This window comes from Periplaneta americana, chromosome 16, assembly GCF_040183065.1.
Source record: "Periplaneta americana isolate PAMFEO1 chromosome 16, P.americana_PAMFEO1_priV1, whole genome shotgun sequence".
In the NCBI taxonomy this organism is placed as follows: Eukaryota; Metazoa; Arthropoda; class Insecta; order Blattodea; family Blattidae; genus Periplaneta; species Periplaneta americana.
In genome coordinates this window covers 128791453-128816573 of record NC_091132.1, presented here as the reverse complement: position 1 = coordinate 128816573, position 25121 = coordinate 128791453, and the positions used below count along the sequence as shown (strand labels likewise).

General features: G+C 34.0%; 1 non-coding gene across 1 annotated transcript; it reads right to left on the bottom strand.

Annotated features, from left to right (window-relative positions):
- Positions 1 to 1731: 1731 nt before the first annotated feature.
- On the bottom strand, positions 1732 to 1807 carry TRNAC-GCA (transfer RNA cysteine (anticodon GCA)). The gene has a single exon. It is a non-coding gene; the product is annotated as a tRNA-Cys (tRNA).
- Positions 1808 to 25121: the final 23314 nt, after the last annotated feature.

The window sequence follows — 25121 nt, the reverse complement described above, 5'->3', positions numbered from 1 at the left end:
CTGAGATTAGCGGCCCTAGTGGGAGGAGAATATAGTAGGAAAATCTGGGAATGGAGGTAGTAGTGACAACTGATGACAGGTGGTCTGAAGGTATGACTTAATTCACTCAACGCGTATAATATTCTTTGTGAAAACGCTGTCTCTACCTATTTCATCGGGGCGCAACTATGCCATGCCCCTTTTCTCTACCTGATGGGAACGGGGCGCAATTATGCCCACAAAACAGGGACTCTTTTTTTATCTGCTGCATCTTACATGACCGTGGGGCGCAACTATGTCCTGCCCGCTGCGCTGCCCAAAGGTGGACAAAAACAAATTCACGCTGCAGAAGATCAGTCTTTTTTTGTGTCTAAGAGTATACAAACTTGTCTATCGTCCATGATGATGATGATGATGATGATGATGACGACGAAGGTAATGATTATGAAACATTTACAGAATTGTTCGAACAACGGAATCAATCGTAAAAATAGCTTTTGGTTTGTATAACGTTACGGTTCATTATTCTAAGTTGTAATGTGAACAGGATTGGAACTTTGGGGGGAAGATATACCGTGCTCAAATGAAGTAGGCTACTGGGGGAATACTTAATCCCTTAGAACAGCTCCTCTACGTCTTCTTTGATGTCGATTAGATGTTTGAATGAGGCTCCTGTAGCTTTCAATTTCCGAACTTCCAAACGACTCAGAGAAGAACTAGCCACAGAGAACAGAAGGTTCTTTTACAGAAGATCCCAGAGAGAACAAGATATTATGGTGTTATGCCACGCTATCAATCAGACATATTCTTATGTATGGTTTCCAAGTTTACGCGTTAATAAATTGTAACATTAAATTGTAATTAAATTAAATGAATTAAGTTATTATAAACGTTAAACAAAAATAAATATAATTATCACCATCTTCATCATCATCATTACCATCGTTATCCAGTTCATTCACTGGACCATGTGATCTGTTAGTGTTTCAGTAGACTGTGCACACCGAATGGCTCTGTAATTTAAAATAAACATATTTTTGGCAAGCTCAAAGAATTCTTTCCACGTAATTCTTTCATTTCCCATTTTTTTTTAGGAAAATAGCGATTAGTTTCAATTACATCAGCCGTGGCGAAAATGTGACTCGCGAACACATTGTGGCTCGCAATGATAGATATGCATTTCTCTTGCTTCATACCTCTTTCAACCCCCACCTTCTCACTTACAGGAGTTAAACTCCGTTCCATTTGTATTTGTCTCTGACCTGCGAGTGGCGTATCGTCGCAATGTCTCTCTCGAAACCATGTACCTCTAAAAAAATGGAAGTTTCAAGTAGGGTGGGAGGACGCATTTTTTTGCTGCCAATAAGATGAGAATATTAAATGTATGATTTGTTCACAAGTATTACGAGTAAAACGGTTGCGTAACATAAAACGGCATTATACTACATGCCACTCATGAAATATTAAAAGGTTTAGTGTTAATATTATTATTATTATTATTACTATTATTATTAGTATTATTATTATCATTATTATTATTATCATTATTATTGTTATCATCTCTGTACGTCGATTTTTTTTTCAGCAGACGTACGAATAATGCGTATAGATCTTCAATTTAAACTCACAGATTTACATTGTAATGTTAAATGAAAGCTATATGTAAGGGCTTGACAAATGTTGAACTTTCCAAATCTTTGCCTAAAAATAAACATCCGGAGCTTCATTACTATTAAATATGAGAAAAATTCGTACCGGCACCGGGAATCGAACCCAGGACCTCTCAGCTCTGCGCGCTGAGCGCTCTTACCAACTGAGCCATGCCGGGACACGATCCACGATCCACGGCGCCGGCCGAACCTCTCTCGTAATGCTTTTTGAGAGGTCCTGGGTTCGATTCCCGGTGCCAGTACGAATTTTTCTCGTATTTAATAGTAATAATACAAATTGACTAATTCATATTAGTCGTGTAATATTCAATAAGGTGGGCGAGACCTCATACATATGAATATTTGATCCGGAGCTTCGTTCTTTCGCTTGCTCTATTGAAGCCATGTTCGCTACAACTTACGTTTGTGAAAAATTATTTTCAACAATAAAAATAGTAAAAACCAAATTTAGATCACGACTGACAGACAGATACCTCCGTGATCAACTACGACTGGCAATAAGTGACATAATTCCTGATTTTGTAACTTTGTCGCAGAGACATTCTGAAGACAGTTAATTTTAGGTTGTGATAATGTGTCCTATGTTTTCTTGTTCATTTATTTCTTCGTTACACGTACTAAACATTAGTTTGTAACCTTATACTGTATAAAATTATATTTAAGTGCCTGATGTAAGGAAAATGAAAATCCGTTAATACGTCAGACAGTTGCTTCACTTCCCCTTCGGGTGTCCGCCTCCCTCCATAGGTGCTATGCACGTTGCACGTTACACAGTGGCTCGGCGCACGATCACATTTTCACCACGGCTGAATTACATTGTTCTCTATAAATATTTAATTTTTTCTTTAAATTCTTATACCGTGCTCATTTCCGCATGTGTCTAGTTTCATCAATGAGTATACAAGGTAGAATGAGAGCTTGCACATGCATAGGTAAGTATAATATAATCTGTGATTACCACTGAAAAGCATAACTAAAATCTTCCCAAAGACTTCCACTTTTTAAAAATTCATTCTTATAATAAAACAAAATTAACATAGTTGCAAAATCGCAGATAAACATTTGTAATTGTCACATCTTGACAGGATTATCCCGTTGTAAACTCCCATTACAACAACCCTCGCTTCAATCTGCTTGCCCGATTAGAATATGCTCCGTTGTCAGCTCCTTCACTAATGTTAAAATTAATATTATAAGAATATTTCATAATAATGTTTTGTGAATAATTCCTAAGTTAAACATTATAAAAGTTTTATAAGAAAATTTGATAGGAATTAGAATTTTCCACAATGATAAATTAAAAATTACATCCGCAAAAGTCAATAGTTTTCTTGTTTTTGACCTTAAAAGACGATTCGAAGCATGTTTTTTTCCCCCTCGAATATCACAATGTAACAAACTCCAAAGGATATTTTTGCATCTATTTATATAATTTTTGTGCACGTATTCAACTTTCAAGTTCGTCTTCAGATTTAGCCGGTAAAACTTTGTTGTTTGCGAGGAAGAATGATTTTTATTTTATTGCATCTATTTATTGAAGTGTCTCGTCTGGATCTTTTCCAAATATGTCTCACAGATCTTATCATCATCAAACTGAGTCAATGTATAAATGAAAAAAAAAAGTAAGGGTGAAAGTGTACACCCTGTCGTATTCCGTGATTTAAATTAAGAAACTTTGGTTATTTATAAGTTGATGAGTCAATGTATAGGATTGTATTGATGTACTGACCCTTCATACATTCTATTCATAAGTTGTTCAGGAATTCCTTTCCTTTCTAGAGGAATCCAACGTAGTTCTCAGTTTACATTATCAAACGTCTTTTCTAGATCAACGAATAGAAGATCCGTTTCTGAATTTATTTTTCTTCTCTGTGATTTGAGTGTAAACATACCGTCGATACATGACCTTCCTTTTATGGAAACAGTTTCTTCTTCAGATAATACAATCTCAGAATATTTTGTATCCTTTTACCTAGTATGTTGGCAGAGATTTCGTAACTACTATTTAGGAGAATGGCACTTCTGTAATTTGATAGTTCATTGCCGGCTTCTCTTCTATAAATGGGTACAACCATAGAATTCATATACGGAAAATAAAGTTGAAAAAGCATTCGAAAGTTTTCATAATTACCTTGCAATTTGAAATATATTCAATTTCTATTTCACATTTCCTGCTGGTATATAAAGGATCCATTTTCTATATTAAAATATATTTAGTAAAATGCAAGTTGGATATTTTAAATATTTATAATTCGAAAATGTATAATGTAATACCATCTTCATTTAATTTTTCTTTTTCATTAGAAATTTTATTCTCAGGAAAGTATAAAATAAATATATGACAATAGGCTACAATAAGAAAATATGCCTCACAACCCACCTTTTCATTTTACGTCAGGATATAAGGGGTGTAATAAATTGGAACGGTACGAAATATTATATTACATATATTTTAGATTATTTACAATTTGAAAACAAAAAGTATTTGTGTACGATCCTATAAAGATAAGGCTGGAGCAATAACAAATACGGTTAATAGGAATGAGAAGTCTGGGAAGAGTAGAAGGATATTTATATGGGAAGGAACATATTTAATATAATGGTGGAAATAAAAGTCAAATTAAAGTCACCATCATCATAATCATATTCATCCTAAAGCTATACCGATTTATGATTACAAAATTCCACCTTCAAGGAAATTATTTTCTGAACCATTCAAACGTATAGTTGATACAGTGATACTACACTCTTTCTCAGTCTTTCATTTCTAAACTTTGTTCTGCATAACAATTCTTTTGGGTTAGTAGTCATCAATTTTATTTAATTCGATAGAAATCCTTCATTCTTCGAATGTCGATTGTTTCTGACATGGCCAGTGTCCCATCAAACATCAACTGTACATAGATATTGCATTTCTGCTACCTCTATAGATTTTGTCTTAACAACCCGGCACTCCTAAGGTTTCGTTCCTTAAAAGGGCTGCCATTGAACATTATCCACTCTGTGAATGTGTCTTCTGTATTTGCATTTATTAAGTAGAGTATTTACATTTATATCTCTATATTAATACCAAGTTTTATCTGTAGTAGTGTCACGAGAGGTCTAAGATTTATCTGGGAAATCTCAGACCTCGAGTGATATTTATTACGACTATTTCGTGAATAAAATAAACATGTAAATGATATATCCCTAAAATTCCATCACACAATGTTAATAATTGTATACTAACGAATACTTAACCTATTCAGACATTGTGAGGTTGAAATACTCGTAGATGAATACCGATTACTGCAATAAAGAAATTCGATGTTATTATTCAGTAATGCCAATTGCGAAATACAGGTTTAACAATGGTAATTACGTGTACTGCACTTTTCTCTTATTATTATAACATAAATACATTTTCATTATCTGCTGAAATCATAATTTAATTTAACAGTAACAGTGGGGACAGCTATATACCAATGCTTATGTATTCACAGCGAGACGTGTTGCTACACAGTGAAGCCATCTCTGCATAGATAGGCCAAATTAAAACACGAATTTTATTACGCCATACGGAAGGCAGTTTGATCAAAGACCTTATTATTACTATGCAAGGTCTTTGGGTTTGATATGCGATGATGTTACATAAATTTGAACATCTGACTTTCTATTAATTGTTTCATGTCATTCACAAAATACAAATTTTATAGACTACAATTATAGAATAAGTTACCTGTGGGAGCAAGACCAATGTCAGCTCTGCCTTATTTCGACCGTTACAATCAGTGCTACACGCAAGCATTTTTTATAGCTCCACAAACGCATTCTCGCTGTAGTGTGTAACGGAACTAAAGCTGCATCTACACAGTTCAATATTCCAATCGCGTATGCGTGTAATCTGGGAAGAATATTGAAAGAATAAAGTTTAAAAGGTACGTTCAATTAAGATGCATGAAGGTTTTGTGTCTACATGGTGCGCCGTTTTGAACATCGTCTTCACTGCGTAAATATATTAATTAATATTGAAGACAGTCACACTATGGGATCCCCGCATTGGAAGAGATCACGCGGAAGACCAAGAAGAAGATGGGCCGACCGAACGTGTAGGAAGCCATTGGTCAAGCAGAGCAAGACATAGGGAAGACAGGAAAAACCTAAGAAGACAAGTGAAGAGCGACTAAAACTAGTGCGACAGAAACAAGCGAACAATATCAAACAGTGCAAAATGTGAACCAAGTGAACAATTTCAAGGTTGTAAACATCTCTTACGCGGAATATCTCACCGCGTGAAACAAATAGAGTTGTCCCTCTATAGGAGGAGGCTTTTGCCCTTAATGGGACACTTTTAGGCTAATCATTTCATTTCATTTCAAATATCAATCTTACATTCATTGCTTCAAAGTTGAAATAAAAGTTTAACCGTGTAGTTGCATCTTAATGTATTCATGATCATCAATTTACGGGGAAACAGTTGGCGACAATGACTAAACAAAAGAACAACCATGCGATAAATTGATACCGATAAATCTAGCTACAAAAATTATTGCAAATTGTGACTGTGATTGGTTGGAATTCAAAATTTCATTACACTTTATTGGTCGAAAATAGAATGACGTCATATAAACGAAAAAGTCTCTCTAATTTTAGGAGAAAATGATTGTGATGAACGGACTGTTGACATTCCTGCTTCAAGAGAACAGCCAAGTAGAAGAAGTACGTGTAGTGACAGAGACCGCATAGTAAGGCATGTAGATAAGAGATGAAGGAAATGAAGGAAGGAATGAGCTGAGAAGAAAGGGGACGTAAGGAAGCGTTAAGGACATTGAAAAAAGGGAAGACTTCCATTTTCAAGTTAGTAATTACATTTCAGCTAGCTGGCCCGTGTAATATGAGAATGGCGGCCTCGGGCCACGGTGACGATGGAGATGCCGGGCGGGCGGCGTGTGTCAACTGATGTTTGGTCCAATACGAAGGGGATGCAAGCCACCCACCCCATTATATCACCCTGCAGTGACGGGGATAGTGTTCCACACAGCAATCACGTTCAAACACGACAAGGGATGTCACAGGGTTCCATAATGAGGTCCAGTAGAACAATTGGACAGATATGCGGGTTTATCAAATACTACATTATAAAAAAGGACCTGTGATGCAACCACAGCAAGACTTTCATCAAATGTACATACTGTACTATTCACTCAAATTAAATTGTTGACATCATCATCATTATCGTCATTAACATTTTGAAGAATGGGTTTAACAGTGTTTCGCCATCAGTCCATCTTCTATGAAGTCTATTGATATTCTTCTCCCTCCTGGTTTATGTAAAAGTAGAACTACTGTACGTATTTCCTCAGGCAAATGTACCTTCCTCCACTCGATCAACGTCTTGTTTCCGCTTTAGTCCATTTTCTTATATTTTATCATCTATCGAAAGAAATATTTTAAAAATTATGTTGTATTTTTATCAATTTTTGGGTAACCACACACTCCGAAAGAATTTCATTTCAATGGCTCGCATTTTATTTTCCTATTTTCCTTCCACAGTTCTTGATTCAATGCCATATAGGAGCGTCGATATGAAGAGTAGGTTAATTTATACAGGGACATCATTTTATTTTTACTTCAATTTTTATTGTACCTCAGTTTTTGAATGTACTTCATTCCCACCCCTTCTACTAACGAAGTTCCAACTGTCTTCCTCACAGAACCAAGACCGCATATAGTAAATAGTACTGAGTTAGTGAGTACAGTACGTTCCAGAAATATGTTCGCGTTTTTCAGTGACGAAAGTGCTTTCAAAATTCAATCATATTTTCGCACAGGTACTGTCGTCCGTTTGCCTACGTCGCATCCCGATTTCCCCCACCCGCTTCTGCTCGCTCCACTGTAAAGGCTAGTGGCTGGGCTCTCTTAGCTTTTTTCTGAGAACATTAATTTCTGTTAGGAATTGGACGTCTACGTAATATTATACAACTGTTTAAAATAACTTAAATAAAAGGGCCTCGTTAAGTAATTAATTGTCACGTGATTTCCTCCCTTTCTACGATCCTGCGACATAACCACTTGGACGGACAGTAGATAGCATGCCTGAGTAATGTTATCTGTGCGGGTCGGACAGAGCTGAAGATTGAATTTACAGTACGTAAGGTACTCTTTTATATAATAGGTATAGAATTATTTCAACATGAGTTACTAGTATGAAGGACGAAACTGGTAATTGGAATTAGATGCAATAGTCTATAGTGCGATAATATGCACAAAAGAACTGAAGCCTGTATCGCAATGAACGGTCACCATTTTCAAAAATATGTTTAAATATTCATATTATGATTATTTTTCAATTTAACTTCATTCTCTATATTGTACGCTAATGTGCTGTAGACAGTATAATATACACTGCATAATGAATACATTCACATGGATAACTTAGTTCGTGAGTAAAAACCTTATGTTAATACATTATGATTAAACAAAAACCTAATGAAAATTATCAAACTCAAAATTGCTATATTTCCTAGTTTACGTAAATGGATTAACTACTTTTCTTCCCTCTTATACCTAGTAAAGTGATTTGTTTGTATTTTACGCCAGTGTCATTGAACTCCAGTCGTGGAACGGGGTAGCAAACAGTATTTCCGGTTCTCAACCGTTAATCAATAGGTATAGCCAGGTTAATATTTAAAATGTTGGTAAAAATAAAATGATGTCCCTGTAGAAACGTAACCGGATTTCTTGTCAACATTTCCCCTTTAATGTTCTTCTAATGACTTCATTTACTGATCGGTATTTTTGCAGTTTTTTATTTATATATTTTTCCCTCCGCTAGATATATCACAGCCTAGATGATTAAAGTGTGACAAATATTCCATTATTTTATTCTCTATTCTAATCTTTTGTGTTGCAAAGTACTTGCTACGAAAAAGCGCTAAAATCTCTATCATGTTTCCTGCAATTTTTTAACTAAATTTCTTACAAATATAATGGGAAGATTACATTGCATTTTTGCAGTTTGTCTTGAATATCTTGCAAAATTACCACAAAGAATTATGCTTTGTATATTTTAAATAAGTGTTCGGTTGATTCTTATTCCATCTTATACTACCTACGGTAGTTGTCTCATAATCTCGACGATATAAATGTCAAATAAAGTTGGTAACAAGCTACAAAGCTGTTGACCTCCCGAGTTATTTAATTCTCACTACTAAATTTTTCTGATTTTATTTCTGCCATTTTTTGTTTTCATATGTCCTTCAACCAGTTAAACTAAATGTTCAGAATAATATAAATTTGTTTGAACGTTGTCCTACTTATTCTACTTTATCGAATGCCAAGGAGGATAAAGGGGCTTCAGACATTGACATTCAAAGCCGATTGTCAAAAGCACTGCTTTTAGTCTCTATAATATGAACTTTCTTCAAATATAACTTTTGTGGAATAAGGTTTTTAGATTTCATATATCAAAATTGCCCTTCATTATGAAATACAGAATGTTTAAAAAATACGGGGCATAATTTCAGGTATGTATTTCCCACATGTAGACAATCAAAATAGTTCATTACAGCATGTGTCCGGAAATGCTTTATTTCCGAGTTATAGCCTTCACAACATTGAAATTCACCGGAACCATACTTTATGTTTCAGAAGACACTCCACTGATCAATCGTCAACACATTCACTTCTTGCATGATGGCGCTCCTGCACACTTCAGTCGTACGGCTCGCCGGTACTTGGTTCGAAGGTTTCCTGATCGATGGATAGGTAGAGGTGACCTAATTGCTTGGCCTCCACGCTCACCTGATCTGAACCCTCTCGATTTCTACTTGTGAGGCCATTTAGAATCATTGGTTTATTCGTCTCCGTTGCCTGATTTGGAATCCCTTCGGAATCGAATTGTGGCATGTTCTGAGGACATACGCAATACTCCTGGAGTTTGGGATCGTGTTCGCAGGTCAATGAAACATCGATGTGAGGTCTGCATTCAAGCAGGAGGTGGACATTTTGAACATCTTCTGTAATGACAACGACCTGCGGAAAGAAAAACGTTCCGGTGAATTTCAATGTTGTGAAGGCCATAACTCGGAAATGAAGCATTTCCGGACACATGTTGTAATGTACTCTTTTGATTGTCTAAATGTGGGAAATACATACCTGAAATTATGCCCCGTATTTTTGAAACACCCTGTATAATTTCTTTGATACAAAATTGTCTTATTTTACATTAAATTATAATTGTTTAACTCTTCGAATTACATATAAATAAACACATCTACATTTTGATATGATTATTATTATTATTATTATTATTATTATTTTATCATCATCATCATTATTATTGTTCTATTGTTTTCTATGTCGCTGTTATTTATATTTGCTGTGCAAATTTATACTGGTTGAGGGAAAGATCTTAATTCTGCTAGTGAAACTAAATGAATTAAATAAATGAAGATATAATTTTAATTGTAGGAAACATCATCGTAGTAACAGTTCTTATCAACAGAAAATCAAAACTCTAGATGGGATTTAATTGACTATTACACGATTGGAAGAAAGTATATTATAAAGATTAGAAGTAACAAAGTACTGCAATACAATAAAATATTAATTGACTTTACGGAAATACAACTGTCTTCAAATGTATTATTGTACCATCTCAACATTACAAATATTACGCCAGATGGCAGTAGGCCTAGTGTGTTATGATTAGCTGTTTTCTTGTTATCAGTTCTGCCAACTATGGTAATCTTCATTGAACTCTATGGACGGTTACTAGTCAAGAAGTCTTTGTTGATTCAGTTTAATTTTCATTAAAACAGTTGCATTCCACTTCAATTATCCGGATCCCAGTAATCAGCATCACTTGACAGATGATTTTCAATAAATCTTAGTATTAAACAATCTCTGATACGGGAGTATTCATAATATCATATAGCAGAAGCTATAACATAACCTAAATAATATAAACGAGTGTTAGAAAAGTTTTCATTAGTGATGATGAAAAAAACAAGAAAAGTTTTAATTAAGGATGCTGAAATAAAAAATAAACATGAATAATTTTAAAATGAACAATTATTGAAAGTACAATTTTCAAATTTGAATGTTTTAGTGGTTGGTGGTTCAATTGATGTTATATTGGACGTGTGCGTAAAGGTAGTGGAATTCGTTGATGTACATGGTGTATTGCATCGACTGGAGTGGTTTGTAATATTGTTTTTTTTTTGACGTCCAGACCAGTTCAGTTTGAAATGTTGGCAAATAAAGAAACAAATGCTAGGGTAACGATAAAAACAAACAAATGCTAGGGACGTGATAAAATTAAACAAATGCTAGGGACGCGATAAAATTGTGCGATAAGCAGCCATGATTGGTTGAAAGACGTCGTTTCGTAGCTACCGTTATATTGGTCAAAAGTAGTATGACGTAGTAAAAGTGTAATAGTCACTATAATGCATTGTAAATAGTCTATGAGGTCTAGTTTTGAATCATGAATAGAATGTCAACTTTTGCACAAACAAGATACTTTAGCACGCGTCAAATATGACGTCACGTCAATATAATCTATGAAAAACTAATCTTATATCCGTACGCCCTGAGGCAAAATACGGTCTCTAGTCAAAACAGATGATTATTGAGACGTGGCTTAGTATTATTATGCATACAGTATTTTGAATTTCTCTTGAGAGACAAGAAAAATATATTCTTGTTTGTTGTTAATGAAATGCTTAAACATTTTCGGGATTTTCAGTTAACTGAAAAGAAAGAAATAGTTTTCCTTTTAATATTAGAAGCGTTCCTTTGAAATGTGATATGTGCACTAAGTTTAATCAAAATTGGTTAGCGCACAGTACAGAAAACGGACATAATTTGGCTACAGACACTCAGTTGTTATAAGGCTTTCAGGAACCAGAACGTCATAGCGCAAGTGTAATCATTGATATAGTTTTTCTTTCATCAATCACTTGCTCATTACAGTCGTTTAAATAAATGGAGCGCGTCTGCTTTACCCCGTCTCCCATTAATCGATATGTACACTACGGCATGTCCAACACAATTTGCACTCAATTTGCTACGCAGAACAGAACAGCTGGGTCAACTTGGACCGCATGACGAATGCAGCTATCCACTACAAAGAGAGCAATATTCTAATGAAAATGGGCTCCCGTTCTCTCACACTCTACCTCTCTCCTCTCTCTCTCTCTGACGTCAGAATTCCTTGATAGTTTTCGTTCCCCTTTAACATTAAACGTAAGCATTATACATAACTCTGGCAACATTCAACAGAAAATATTGTGTTGGAAATCTTTCTTTTTATACAAGGTTCTTTAAGGCACAATAATTTATTTATTTATTTATTTATTTATTTATTTATTTATTTATTTATTTATTTATTTATTTATTTATTTATTTATTTATGTCTATAACAGGGAAAAGCCCCAATTACAATAGACAGTACAGATCTATGTTAAAAAACATAGAATTGCATATAACATGAAAAAAGAGATGAAACAGAAATAAATACAAGATACAAGTGTAATTACAAATTAAAAATTGAAAATAAAAAAAAAACAAATATATACTACCTAAATAAAAGACAAAGATATATATGTAAATGAAAAATACCAAATAAAAATAAATTAAAAAAGTTAAGTATAGATATCATAGCCAAAAATGTAAAATGGACCTATAATTGGCAAATTACAGAGTAAATATAACATTATGTTAATAAATTCAATATACAGTATTATATAGTAGGCCTAATAGGCTTAATTTATTTATTTAAGAAATTCACTACTACAGAACATGTGTTCCAATTAGTAGCATATCTGACTATAACTATAACTAACATGCAACTAGAATTTAACATATCATGAAACTATTGCTGTATATAACTTTTTCTTGTACATATTGTACGATAACGAGAAATCTAAATCCGGTTTATTTGATAGATCATTGTAAATTCGAAGCATTAATAAAAGTGGAGACATTTTATGAGATTGTGTTTTTGATGTCTGTAAATAAAAGAGAGATCGCTTTCTCAAATTTGATTTACCAATATTTAAACTAATTAGCTGTAGAAGAACAGGGTTGTCTATTAAACCATTTATGGTTTTGAACAAATACATTTGTTGTGCTCTTATCCTGCGACTACTGAGAGATGGTACATTAAATTCAACCAGCATGGAATCATAAGATTGGAATATGTATATAATATAATTAGCATATTTTGGGTGTCCTGCGATGACTGAGTAGTCAGAACTGGGTTCGAGTCTCGGTAAGGGCAGGGATTTTTCATTCCGTCATCATTCCATAGCATTTCCCGACTGGCGACGCACGGAAGGGGCTGGCATAGGTACGAGTGAGGTTGCCTGCTCGAAACTTGGGTACTCAGCGAACCATACTGTAGTCAGCTGGTGCGGGTTTTGAGACTGCAACTAGCTTGAGGTTAGCGCAATAGATCTTGAAAGGTTGCAGTGCTGGGTCCCGAAATTCAATTATATTCAAATTCAAGTCTACCTTTGGAAAATTTTAACGTGGTATTTCTAGACTTACGTTAATAATTCTGAATACTGGTACACATAATGTCAAGCTTAAAACACCAATGAAAAATATGGTTATAACTGAAAATGTATACGACAAACAAAAATAAATGTACCGATGCTTGGTGGTACATCGTATGCAATTTATGTCAAGTTGCCATAGAGTCGTAAGTAGTTTGAAAAGTAAACATACTGTTAATTCTATGAAGTTAGAGTCATGTGGACGCTTCAGGAGAAAATATCGTGTGTTCTCGATGATCAAGATCACCAGATCTAATATGGTTGGATTCTTTCTCGAAGAGATTTAAAGGATCAGGTATATAGAACACCGATGACTGATCTTGACAACTTCAAGTGCAGAATCTGTCAAGCAATTGCAAATGGTCACTATTGACATGCTGAAATAAACTGCTTTGTGATGGAGTACCGTTCAACATATACCGTGCTGCTAATGGTACTCATATTGAAATAACTGAACTTGAAACCTTGCGGGTCTCAGAAAATGTTAACAGTTTAAATTAATCTCCTGTTACCAAGGTTTATTACAACTTACTAACACTAAAGGGGGTAATATTACCCCCATCAAACTCACATATTAATCTTTGTTAAAAATTTGGAATATTTAACAATTTATGCATTATTAACTGTAGACCTTAAGAAAATGCAAAAATATAAAATAATCGTCCTATTTTTTAAAATAAAGGGTGGTTAAAAAGTCCCTTTCCCTATTGCTGATAACGTATACCAAAATCTAAAAACTTCAGAAATGTTACTAGTGACACTATAAGATAACATACCCGTATACAGTAAATTTAAATTTCCCTCACTTCCATTTCAAGATACGTAAACTCCTCAAAGCTATATAGTTTTGACATATTAAACAACAGAGCTATAAGCTACATTACTATAACATAAATAGGAAATCATTTCAGCTATTTTTTACATTTAAATATTGAAATAGAATCTATACAACCATAAACATCTTCAGAAGATTTGATTATAATAAAATAAAATTGTAAAAAAATGATATTTAAAAAAACTTCTAAAATATATATGTAAATAAAAATATAAATCCAATAAAACAAAATTTAGTTATTTTTGTTAAAATTCAAATATTCAAACATCACTTATACTACAATGGTCATGTCGAAAAAATGGGTCCACTAAGAATTATTTCTAACAAAATCTTCATCTCATTCATACGCTAAATAACCTCAGATGTTGATAAAGCGTCGTAAAATAACCTACTAAAATAAAATAAAAATAAATTTCTAACAAAATCGCTTTTAGAATAACCATAACATGCAGGAATAAAAAAAATTAAAAACCAAGGGCCATGATAATAGAAATAACAATGTGAAGAATGATAAAAATAATCCACTAAAAAGAAAATAATTATCTAATGTACATATAAGTTAAAAGTCCAGTAAATCCTCAATACAGTCTATATTACTTAATGTTGTTACAGGAACAAAAGGAAATAAAACTATCAAATTCAGTATCGCTTTCAAAGCTCTTAATGTTTTTAAGGGAATATCTTGTTAAAGAAAACACAGTTTGTGATATTCTGCAGGTTTTTATTTTTAAACAATCTTACAAAGTGCAAACAACCACATACTGTATCCGAACAACTCCCAATTATCGTTAATGTAAAGACCAAACCCTGCTTTCCCATTCTTTCCTCATCACCAACAATTACCTCCGCACACAAGAGAAGGAACTCGATATAGGTTTGGATAAGGACTTTAGCTATGTCGCCCCACATTTCGTAATTCCATGAATGGATATAGTCTGCCTTGGTGACGTTGTAATCTGAGATATCACGGTTCAAAATTAAAGGGGTGGGCGACGAGATTGTAGAGGAAGGGACTGAACTAAAATTCAATATTCTAGAGCCAAGGAATTCTCAAATTCAAGGACTATAGTGCTGGTCTCTGAGCAGGGTTTCTCATTAGTTTACAGTTCCTACATTCTGAATACAATTGGAGTTGGGCCGTTTGATTATCTTAAACACATCTTATTCTGGTGCAATGCGACGTAGTCTGCGAACTTCCCAAAACTTGGAGTTTACCAATAAAAATCATCAATTTAATAATGGAATCCAGTACTGGTAAACTATTGTGAAATCTATAGAATATAAAAGATTCTCTTACATGCTGTTACACGTAAACAAACACAATATCAGATCAAATCATCTATGTGAAGAACACTTGTTTGCTGTCCAATAACATGCAATCAATTGACAACAGGCGAAGTTCAGAATTTATATCTACTAAAATGTCGAAGAAAATTATAATACAAGAGCATAAAAATGGAATATTCTTTTAAAAAGTACTATAATTTCTTCAAGAATGTTTGTTGCATTTGGCATTATTTTAGTTAAATTACTGCAGCCTACATAATAATAATAATAATAATAATAATAATAATAATAATAATAATAATAATAATAATAATAATAATAAATTTATTTATTTACTAGCCGTACCCGTGCGCTCCGCTGCACCTGTTAGAAATAAATATAAAGTAAATACATAATTAAAATAGGACGTTTGATCCAGGGAACATTCGTGTTTGTTAGAAGGATAAATCGTTTAATATGTTACTTAATTGAAATTGTATTTAAATAATAAAATTGCGAACATTTTGAGCACTCATTTGGTGCAATGACAATTCCTTTAACATGTTTCTTATTTGTTATTACACGCAATAGTTTAATGAAGATTGACATATCATTTAGTTTTAATGTGTAAACTTTATATTACTTGTTATATGGTTCCCTTGAATTATGGTAATAACTTAATTTTAACTCTTGTTTTCTAAGTCTTCAGTAAATGGCGCTTGGCCCACTATGGTTCTGAAACCTTCAAATAACTTAAATAGTGATACAGCATAAACAGTGATATGTAATTATATTTATTTCTTTCGAAAATGTAAGAATTCACGATCTCCTATGTACCATTGCCATGGAATGAATAAATGTGTTTTTTCTTCCTACTCAAAAAATTTATATTTTGCACATGGGAATTACTGCAGGAACAACAAGGCTACAATCTGAGGCGGCGGTGAAAACGTATTGTATTGTTATTTTAAGTCTATCAGACCTACAAAATTTTGCATAGAATAAAACTTATCGGAAATCATTTTTAAAGAAACTTTTGTTATGTAACATTTTTCACAAAAAAAAAAACAATAATAAGCGAGATATTTCGATTTAATTCATGCCCCGTTAAATGAAGTATTTTGAATGCCATATAGCCTAAAATCTAAATTACTACGAACTTAATTTATATTTCAATTTTCATCGAAATCCGTTCAGCCATTATCGCGTGAAAAGGTAACAAACATCCAGACAGACATACATACAAACAAAAATTTCAAAAAAGCTATTTTCGGTCTCAGGATGAATAATTATACATGTTAACACCAATTATTTTTGGAAAAGCGAAAATTACCAGAAAATGTTCGGCTACATATTTATTATTATATTATATTATATTATATTATATTATATTATATTATATTATATTATATTATATTATATTATATTATATTATATTATATTATATTATATTATATTATATAAAAAGTGCGTTGATAACGGATGTACTCCGATAAGAAAGTTTTTAATTTGTTGTAGGGGCTCTTGAATCTCAGAAGCAACAACTTTTACAACAGCGCAACATAATCTGCTTGGCTCATTACCCAATTTTTTTTGCATTGCATTTATTGCCTATATAGTCTATTTTATGTATTTTAATACGATTCGATTGAGCATAGTTAAAATTTGAATTATAAAATAATGGATTGCTAAGCTAACGTACTATTACTGCATACTAAATCAATACACTCTCGTTGTTCGTTAATTCTCAGAGATTAAAATGAGTGTGTACATAAATATTATTTTAAGAAATACAGAAAACGAATGTACAAAAAAAGCCTATCAAATTTTCTGTGCATAGGACGCTATTTTAATCTTACCTGTCCTCGATTTACTAAGAAGTTACTGTAATAACATTATAGCATTATGTCCATATAGAGAAATTACACTTTCCAATGGTGAAATAATAATTAATTATACAAATCGGTTAATTTAGCTTCCGATATTACTTCATAGAAACACAAAACATTGTCTGTAAGCTAAGTTTAATAGCTTTCGATTGTTGCTGTCCAAGATCCCTTTTTCGATTGTTGTTGTCCAAGGCCCCTTATAGACGAAGTCATTTGTTATTTCATTGCACCGTCTAGATGACGTTATTTTAACTTTAAAAGTCATTTATCTCATTAAATATCAGTCCTATCAAAATTTTGTAAAGAATAAAACTTATCGGAAATCATTTGTAAACAAACTTTTGTTATGTAACATTTTTCACAAAAATCAATAATAAGCGAGATATTTCGATTTATTTAATTCAGGCCCCCTTATAACCCCCCTTTTAAATAAAGTATTTTGAATGCCATATAGCCTAAAATCTAAGTTACAACGAACTTAATTTATATTCCAATTTTCATATGAATCTTTTCAGCCATTATAGCGTGAAAAGGTAACAAACATACAGACAGACATACAAACAAAAATTTCAAAAATGCGTTTTTCGGTTTCAGGGTGGTTAATTATATATGTTAGGACCAATTATTTTTGGAAAATTGAAAATTATCAGAAAAATATCGGCTACAGATTTATTATTAGTAGGCTATAGATACTGGCAGAATTAAGGCCATAGGGACTTTTCTTACACTCTACCAAGTCACAAAGTATACAAGCAGTGAAAATTTAACAAAAAGTTAAGGAACAGAAGAATACTAACATACCAAAAAAATAATAATAATAATAATAGCAAAACAAAATCGATACTAAACAACATGAAGATAATACTATAATAGAAGAAAGAAAGTAAAATACATTGGAATATAATAAAAGCAACTCATTTAGTACAAATAGTTAATATGGAAAACGTAAGGAAAAATATAACAAAATGGAATGCAATAAAGTGATGATAAAAAAGAAGAAAAGAAATAGAAAATTAAATAAAATCCACAATAAAAAAGGTATGATAATAAATGCATCTGATGATCAAGAGAACAAAAAAGTGGATGGGAACAAGTACGAATTTTACATTACGATAAAAATGTATTTCGTGGAGTAAAGTTAGAAATAACGTTCCACGTAGAACGTGGTGCCAACTTTGGTAGTACAGTTGGCAGAATAGTAATTTAAAAAGAATGCGGACCGATGTTTGAATCCTGATTATGGTAGAGACGTATTAATGAGGATTTCGCTCGGGATTCCCACGTTTCCTTCTATAAATCTACCGTTGCTCTCCAATTCAATATTCATTAACAATATTTCAGTATTTCTCACCCAATATGATGCTGTGTGATGTATTGTAACTGGTTTGCAGATGTCTTTAGTCTGAGGAAACGTTGTACGCTTTAGGATGAGTGAAAGGACACCGTAGTAAGACTCTACCGGACTTTTAAGCCTACGACTGACGCCAAATCGATAGATGGCACCACATACCTGAGTCACCATATCGACAAAGAAGGTGGTTGTTCGAACTTCACAAATTGAAGAATGTGATTCCAAAACTCGCGAAGTCCATTTGGCCAGTTGTATGATTTATACATACTATATATATTATTCTTTGAGACGTCTGTCAATATGTTTTAAGCTTCTTTTCTTAAAGAAAAAATGCCAATCCTTGTCTAAAGGTTTGTGTTCTTGTGCATGTCACTTGAAAACTTTCTCAGTCCGTAAACCAGTGGATAAAAAAGAACTAGACCAGTCATTTCATAAAAATGAACTGGACACGTTCTGGATTCACATTCTTTAATATTGTTCTGAAGTAAAGAAGTGGTAAGGCACAACAAACCAATTTGAGGCTACGGTGTCAGTCTTCAGGTTCCCCCACCGTATTAAAAATATTCATATGCTTTGTAAAATTGTAAAATATTTCAAAGTTATTTCGTAAATGACATCGTTCGATACCAGTAAATTACATAAAATTTTCCCACAGTATACACATTTCTTGCAAGTGTGGCAACCATATCGCAGGCAAGACTTCATAGTTCAACAATGATTATCAAGTAAAACTTCAAGAGGTGTAGAAAATTACCCTACGCATTCAATGAAAATTAATAAATTCATTTACAAACTGTAAATAATACCGTAATATAAAAACAGGTAAGAGTAACAAATATGTTTTCTGTTGTTCCTTTTATTAAGACCAGCAGCAGTTGATTGAGGAATAACGTGGCATATATTTTATGTGCAGGAAATTACACGACTTATTTTACAAATAAATACATTTATATTTTCCTCATTAAAGTTAAATCAGCCTCGCAAATAAGCAGAGAATATTTAGAGGCCCAACAAAAATCTACAGACCCACTTTCTTACCTGGCTTACTGCTTCTTAAAGGCAGGCCGCTATATTTTATGTTGTCAATAAATCTTACTTTTCCTCCAAGAATAGTTTGGAAAACCCCTAAATTCCTATATTAGCAATATAAATTTTACTTTATCCCCGCTAAATAATACCTTAAGTAATATCCATTATAGCTAACAAAAAACCGCTAAGTTGGCGACATTGATCATTTAGTATCACTTTTATTTCTTTCTAAGACTGTGGTGGGCAAAATGAACGCAACCCACAAGACAGGATATAAATGGCAACTACATACTGTCGGATAGGTTGCACTCTACAGTGCGGTGAGGATTTACAGACAGTAGCGCCACTACACTCCTACCTACCATATGTAATTAGAAGAGTTCATTCACGTGATATTTAATTCATCGTTTTTCAAAGCAATTTATTCGAAATTGGGATTTAATCTGTGCATGCTATTTTCTGTTGCGCAAGGAGATAAGCATCGCTTAAGCGGGATCTGTGGCTGGACTTAATAAATTTCATTTTAGAAAACAGCCGTTCGCACTGGTAGGTTGATGAATACATACCGTCATTTCCCATAACTATGGTTCTGGAACACAACTATGGTTCACGATAAAACCATTCAAAGATCATTGTAGAAGTAACTTAGACCGTTCGTAGATAGCTGCAATGACTTAACTTCAAACTACAGTAGAGCAAGAATATAGATAAACGAGGTACTACGTTATGGAGTACAAAATTTGAATAGTGGTATCGTGGACAATAGTTATGTTCCAGGGCCATAGTAATGGGAAATGACGGTACTCATTATTTTTGAAGCAAACTGTCTAAGCAGTGGATATGTAGTATTGGACATCTTTTAAAAAAATTTAACCCCCAGCAGACCTTCACATTCTGCTTTCAAGAAGCCATCATTCTGCAAATCTAGTACCTGAAAAAACCGCCTTTCTTGTAAGTGTGATATCCTCTCGATTCATATGATTCTGCGAAAGACATTGTATCACTAATGAAGCTCCGAAGTACAGCAATCCAGTATAATCCGCCAAGTACACGCGCAGTATTTTCATGGAGTGGGGGAAGGGGAAGGTAGGGGGTAAGTTTGATACTTCGCTGAGGTCTGACATCACTACAGCAATGCCGCAGGAATGCCCACCATTGTTCTAAAACAACTAAAATGCCATCAATAATGTCCATGAAATCTGTGAAGTGACACTAAAAAACAAGACAATACTTCTTCGCATGTAGCATCATAGATGGCTCATTCAGTGCGTAGTCAGAGCGCGAAAGGAACTGCATGAAAAAGAGAATACAACTGTCTTAGAGAAAGCAAGGTAAAGGTAAGGGAGCAGGCGCTGTCAGGCTTCTCCCTCTCCTGAGTGATCATACTTCACAGATTCCACGGACAGTGTACTCCTCTACTGGTCCGCTGTATAACACTGTAAAAAAGAATCTCGACAAAGTATGTTTTATGAGCAAACATAATATAAGAGAAATCGTCGTAGATGTCGCAAGCTAATATACTTACTTACTTGCGGCTTTTAAGGGACCCGGAGGTTCACTGCCGCCCTCACATAAGCCCGCCAACGGTCCCTATCCTGAGCAAGATTAATCCAGTCTCTATCATCATATCCCACCTTTCTCAAATCCATTTTAATATTATCCTCCCATCTACGTCTCGGCGTCCCCAAAGGTCTTATTCCCTCCGGCCTCACAACTAACACTCTATATGCATTTCTGGATTCGCCCATACGTGCTACATGTCCTGCCCATCTTAAACGTCTGGATTTAATGTTCCTAATTATGTCAGGTGAAGAATACAATGTGTACAGTTCTGCGTTGTGTAGCTTTCTTCATTCTCCTGTAACTTCATCCCTCTTAGCCCCAAATATTTTCCTAAGAACCTTATTCTCAAACAATCTTAATCTCTGTTCCTCTCTCAAAGTGATAGTCCAAGTTTCACAACCATAAAGAACAACCGGTAGTATAATTGTTTTATAAATTCTAACTTTCAGATTTTTTGACAGCAGACTAGAGGAGAAAAACTTCTTAACCGAATAATAGCAGGCATTTCCCATATTTATTCTGCGTTTAATTTCCTCCCGAGTGTCATTTATATTTGTTACTGTTGCTCCAAGATATTTGAATTTTTTCACCTCTTCGAAGGATAAGTTTCCAATTTTTATAGTTCCATTTCGTACAATATTCTGGTCACGAGACATAATCATATACTTAGTCTTTTTGGGATTTACTTCCAAACCTATCGCTTTACTTGCTTCAAGTAGAATTTCCGTGCTTTCCCTAATCGTTTGTGGATTTTCTCCTAACGCAAGATAATATAAAGTTTTAAAAATTTGAAATATTTATAGCATACTGCAAATTTTTTGGCGATTTTCTTTTAAATTCAGGCGCCCATTTGGGGCGTTTCAGCTTCTGCTTATTCATAACTGTTAAAAGCTGTGCTGCATTTTAAACAAATGAATTTCGAAATTTTCACTGAGTTAGGGATTTCAGCACTTAAGTCACAGGAGGCTTAATTAAAAACCGTTTTATTTGTCTTCCTGTCCGTTTTTCGAAATACATTTCTTTTTTCCCAGATCATTATTTTGCTAATTTGTTTTTATATCCTACATAAGTTGATTAATATAGGTTTATATTCCTATATATTATGAAATATTAAGAAAATGTAATGCAATGATAATTTATTCTCAGTACTTTGAGAGCAATATAGCAAATTGACGCTTTAGGCAAGGCGCACAACAATATAGCCCTAGCAAATTTGCCTGTGAAACAAGCGCGTTTCCTTACTCTTGAACAGCCTTTTCTGTAGACAAGATAAAGAAGGCTCAATAAAAACCGATTTCTCTATATTCCTGTCCGTCTTTCGGAATACATTTCTTTTTCCCACATTATTAATTTCCTTATTTGTTTTTATATCCAACATAAATTTGATTAATATATTCTTATGTTCCTATACATTATGAAATACCAACAATTTTAATGCAATGGTACTTCATTCTCAGTACTTTGAGAGACATATATCATAACAAACTGACAGTTTAGGCAAGGCGCAGAACAATATACTGTAGGTAGTCCTAGCAAAACTGACTGTGACACAAGCTCGCTTCCTTGCTCTGGAACACTCTTTTCTATAAACTAGTTTGAGATAAAAGTGACGCACCGAACGAAAAGCAAAAGCGCTATTCACCACCATTTGACATTTTACTCGCCACACACAGCCAGACAATAAAACTGCTATCTGGCAAAGCATTTTGTTATGCAAACTCACCTTTGAGTTATCAGTAGCTGCCCATCATTTGTTTTCTCTTTTGACACATTATTATTGTGATTCACTTGCCGGTTTGAACACATAAAGAAATAGCTATATGCAGAAAAGTTGGTATTATGATAGAACAGAGACGTGCTTTGTATAGTTACAAAATCTTTGTTATAGTGTAATAATTGTTTTCTGTAATTAATGTCTTTGTTCTCTAATTTCTTCAATGATGAGATTTGCAACAAAATCAAATGTATCAAAAGATAATATTGTAAAATTTCGAAATTTATTTTCATCACATCGCAAATTTTTGGAGAAAATTCTGCGATGTATTTTCCTTTACCCTTTTCTCGTTAATTGCATGCGCAAAAAAGCATTTGTTTTCTACATCTCTGTACCATTCCCCCTAACAACACCATGATAGAATCTTCTTCAGACACAGCTAAGACAAAGATAGAACAAGCAGGATTGCATTTTCTTTTAGAGAAAACAAGATATTGCAGAGTGCTTCCGTTACAAGCAAAAATTGCCTTCCCTCTGAGCAAAAGCGCTCTTGAGAAATGCAGCTTTGTTCTGACACACACTTTTAGACACTTTCTTTACCCGGAATTCGAGGAAGAATTATCTCCAATCGTATTCTAAGATTTTATAATATCTTCGACATTTTGGAACTATGTACACGGCGTAGTCCGTTATAAACCCATGAAACGAAGTACACATTCCGAAATGTTGGAGCTCATATCTCAATAAACAGCAAAGTTGAAGAGCACAAATTCTTCTGTATGAAAATAGACATAATGATTCCTTTCTGAAATGTACTTTTGTGAATAAAAATGATAAATGCATAATAACACGTTCACTAAAGTTTGTTTGTTAAAGTTTAATCATCACCATTATCTGTAAAGTGAGCAGTTTTCATCATTCAGAAATTTAACATCAACGTCATTAATTTCAAAATAAGTACACTTTTAATTTCTATGTGGCTGTAATGATGATTGTCACCATGAACACTGCACAAATTTATAAAATCTGGGAAAAGAAACAACATTTAGTATCTTTCTAGGTGTGCCTTACGTTTTTATTTATAAACTGTTGTTATATATATAAGTAACATATAAATCTGGCAGCACATTGTTATGTAGAACAATGTGGTGATTTAACATAGCTTCAAATGCACTCTCTACCAAAAAGTAATTGGGCACTGTTTTTGCCCTTTTAGAACCTCGTGGTACCACCTCTTGTTGCTGTAACAGCAGCCACCTATCAGGCATGCTCTCTACTAGTTTGTGCAGGATATTCACTGGAATGCGTCGCCATTTCTCTTGCAACATGGCACTCAGTTGGACAATGGAAGTTGGCCGCATCTCCCGAGACTTCAATCGCCGGTCCAATTCGTCCCAAAGGTGCTCAATGGGATTGAGATCAAGACTCTGTGCAGACCAGTCCAACCGGTGAACATTATTGTCTGCATATCACTGCATAGTAGCCGCCGAAACATGAGGCCAACGGAAACGGAATAACCCCGCACAGGAACATTCCAAACACGGATTTTGACTATCAGAATTTAAATCAGAGCCTCCAGCTAGGATTGTACACGCTCCAGCTCTTCAGTGAACAGTGCACCAAACACTTGTTCCATGACCTTCTCTCCGCACAGTTCAATTTTTTTAACTGTAATTGCGCGTTGTGGTTTTTTTTTCTTTTAGTGGCCGTCTCAGACAATAAGGAAAGGATAGCAATTCTATGAAGTTTGTAACAATAATTTTTGTCAGTATTTCCCGCCTTGTTATTTCCAGCGCTCACGCACACATACACACACACACACACTATAGCCCTACACGGGATCGGGTCAAGCCTTAAAGAAACTCAAACATTTTTTTTTTTTTCGCAAATTACACTCATATACTGATTAAATAAGTAATACGAAGAATTTAATACATACACGATTAGATGTCCTCCCAACACCCGTCCAGAGCAGTAGGCTACGAGTATCGTAAGTTACTGCTTAGTTTGACTTCGTATTTTATAACGCCATTTATTTCGTCTCTACTCAGTCATAGACACAGAGCATTGACTGTTTATTTTACATGGCAGACTTGGAGGTCACTCTTTCTCATGCTTCTTACTGGAGTCAGATCTTCGTATCTATCACAGCTGTTCTGACAGATGTGGTCTCTGGTCTCTGCTTTATCTGCTAGTCTCCGGTTTTCGGGTCAGGTTCGGATCTGGTTCAGATTGGATCGGGCTGGATCTAAGAATTTCGGTCTGTGCAGACCTCTAACATA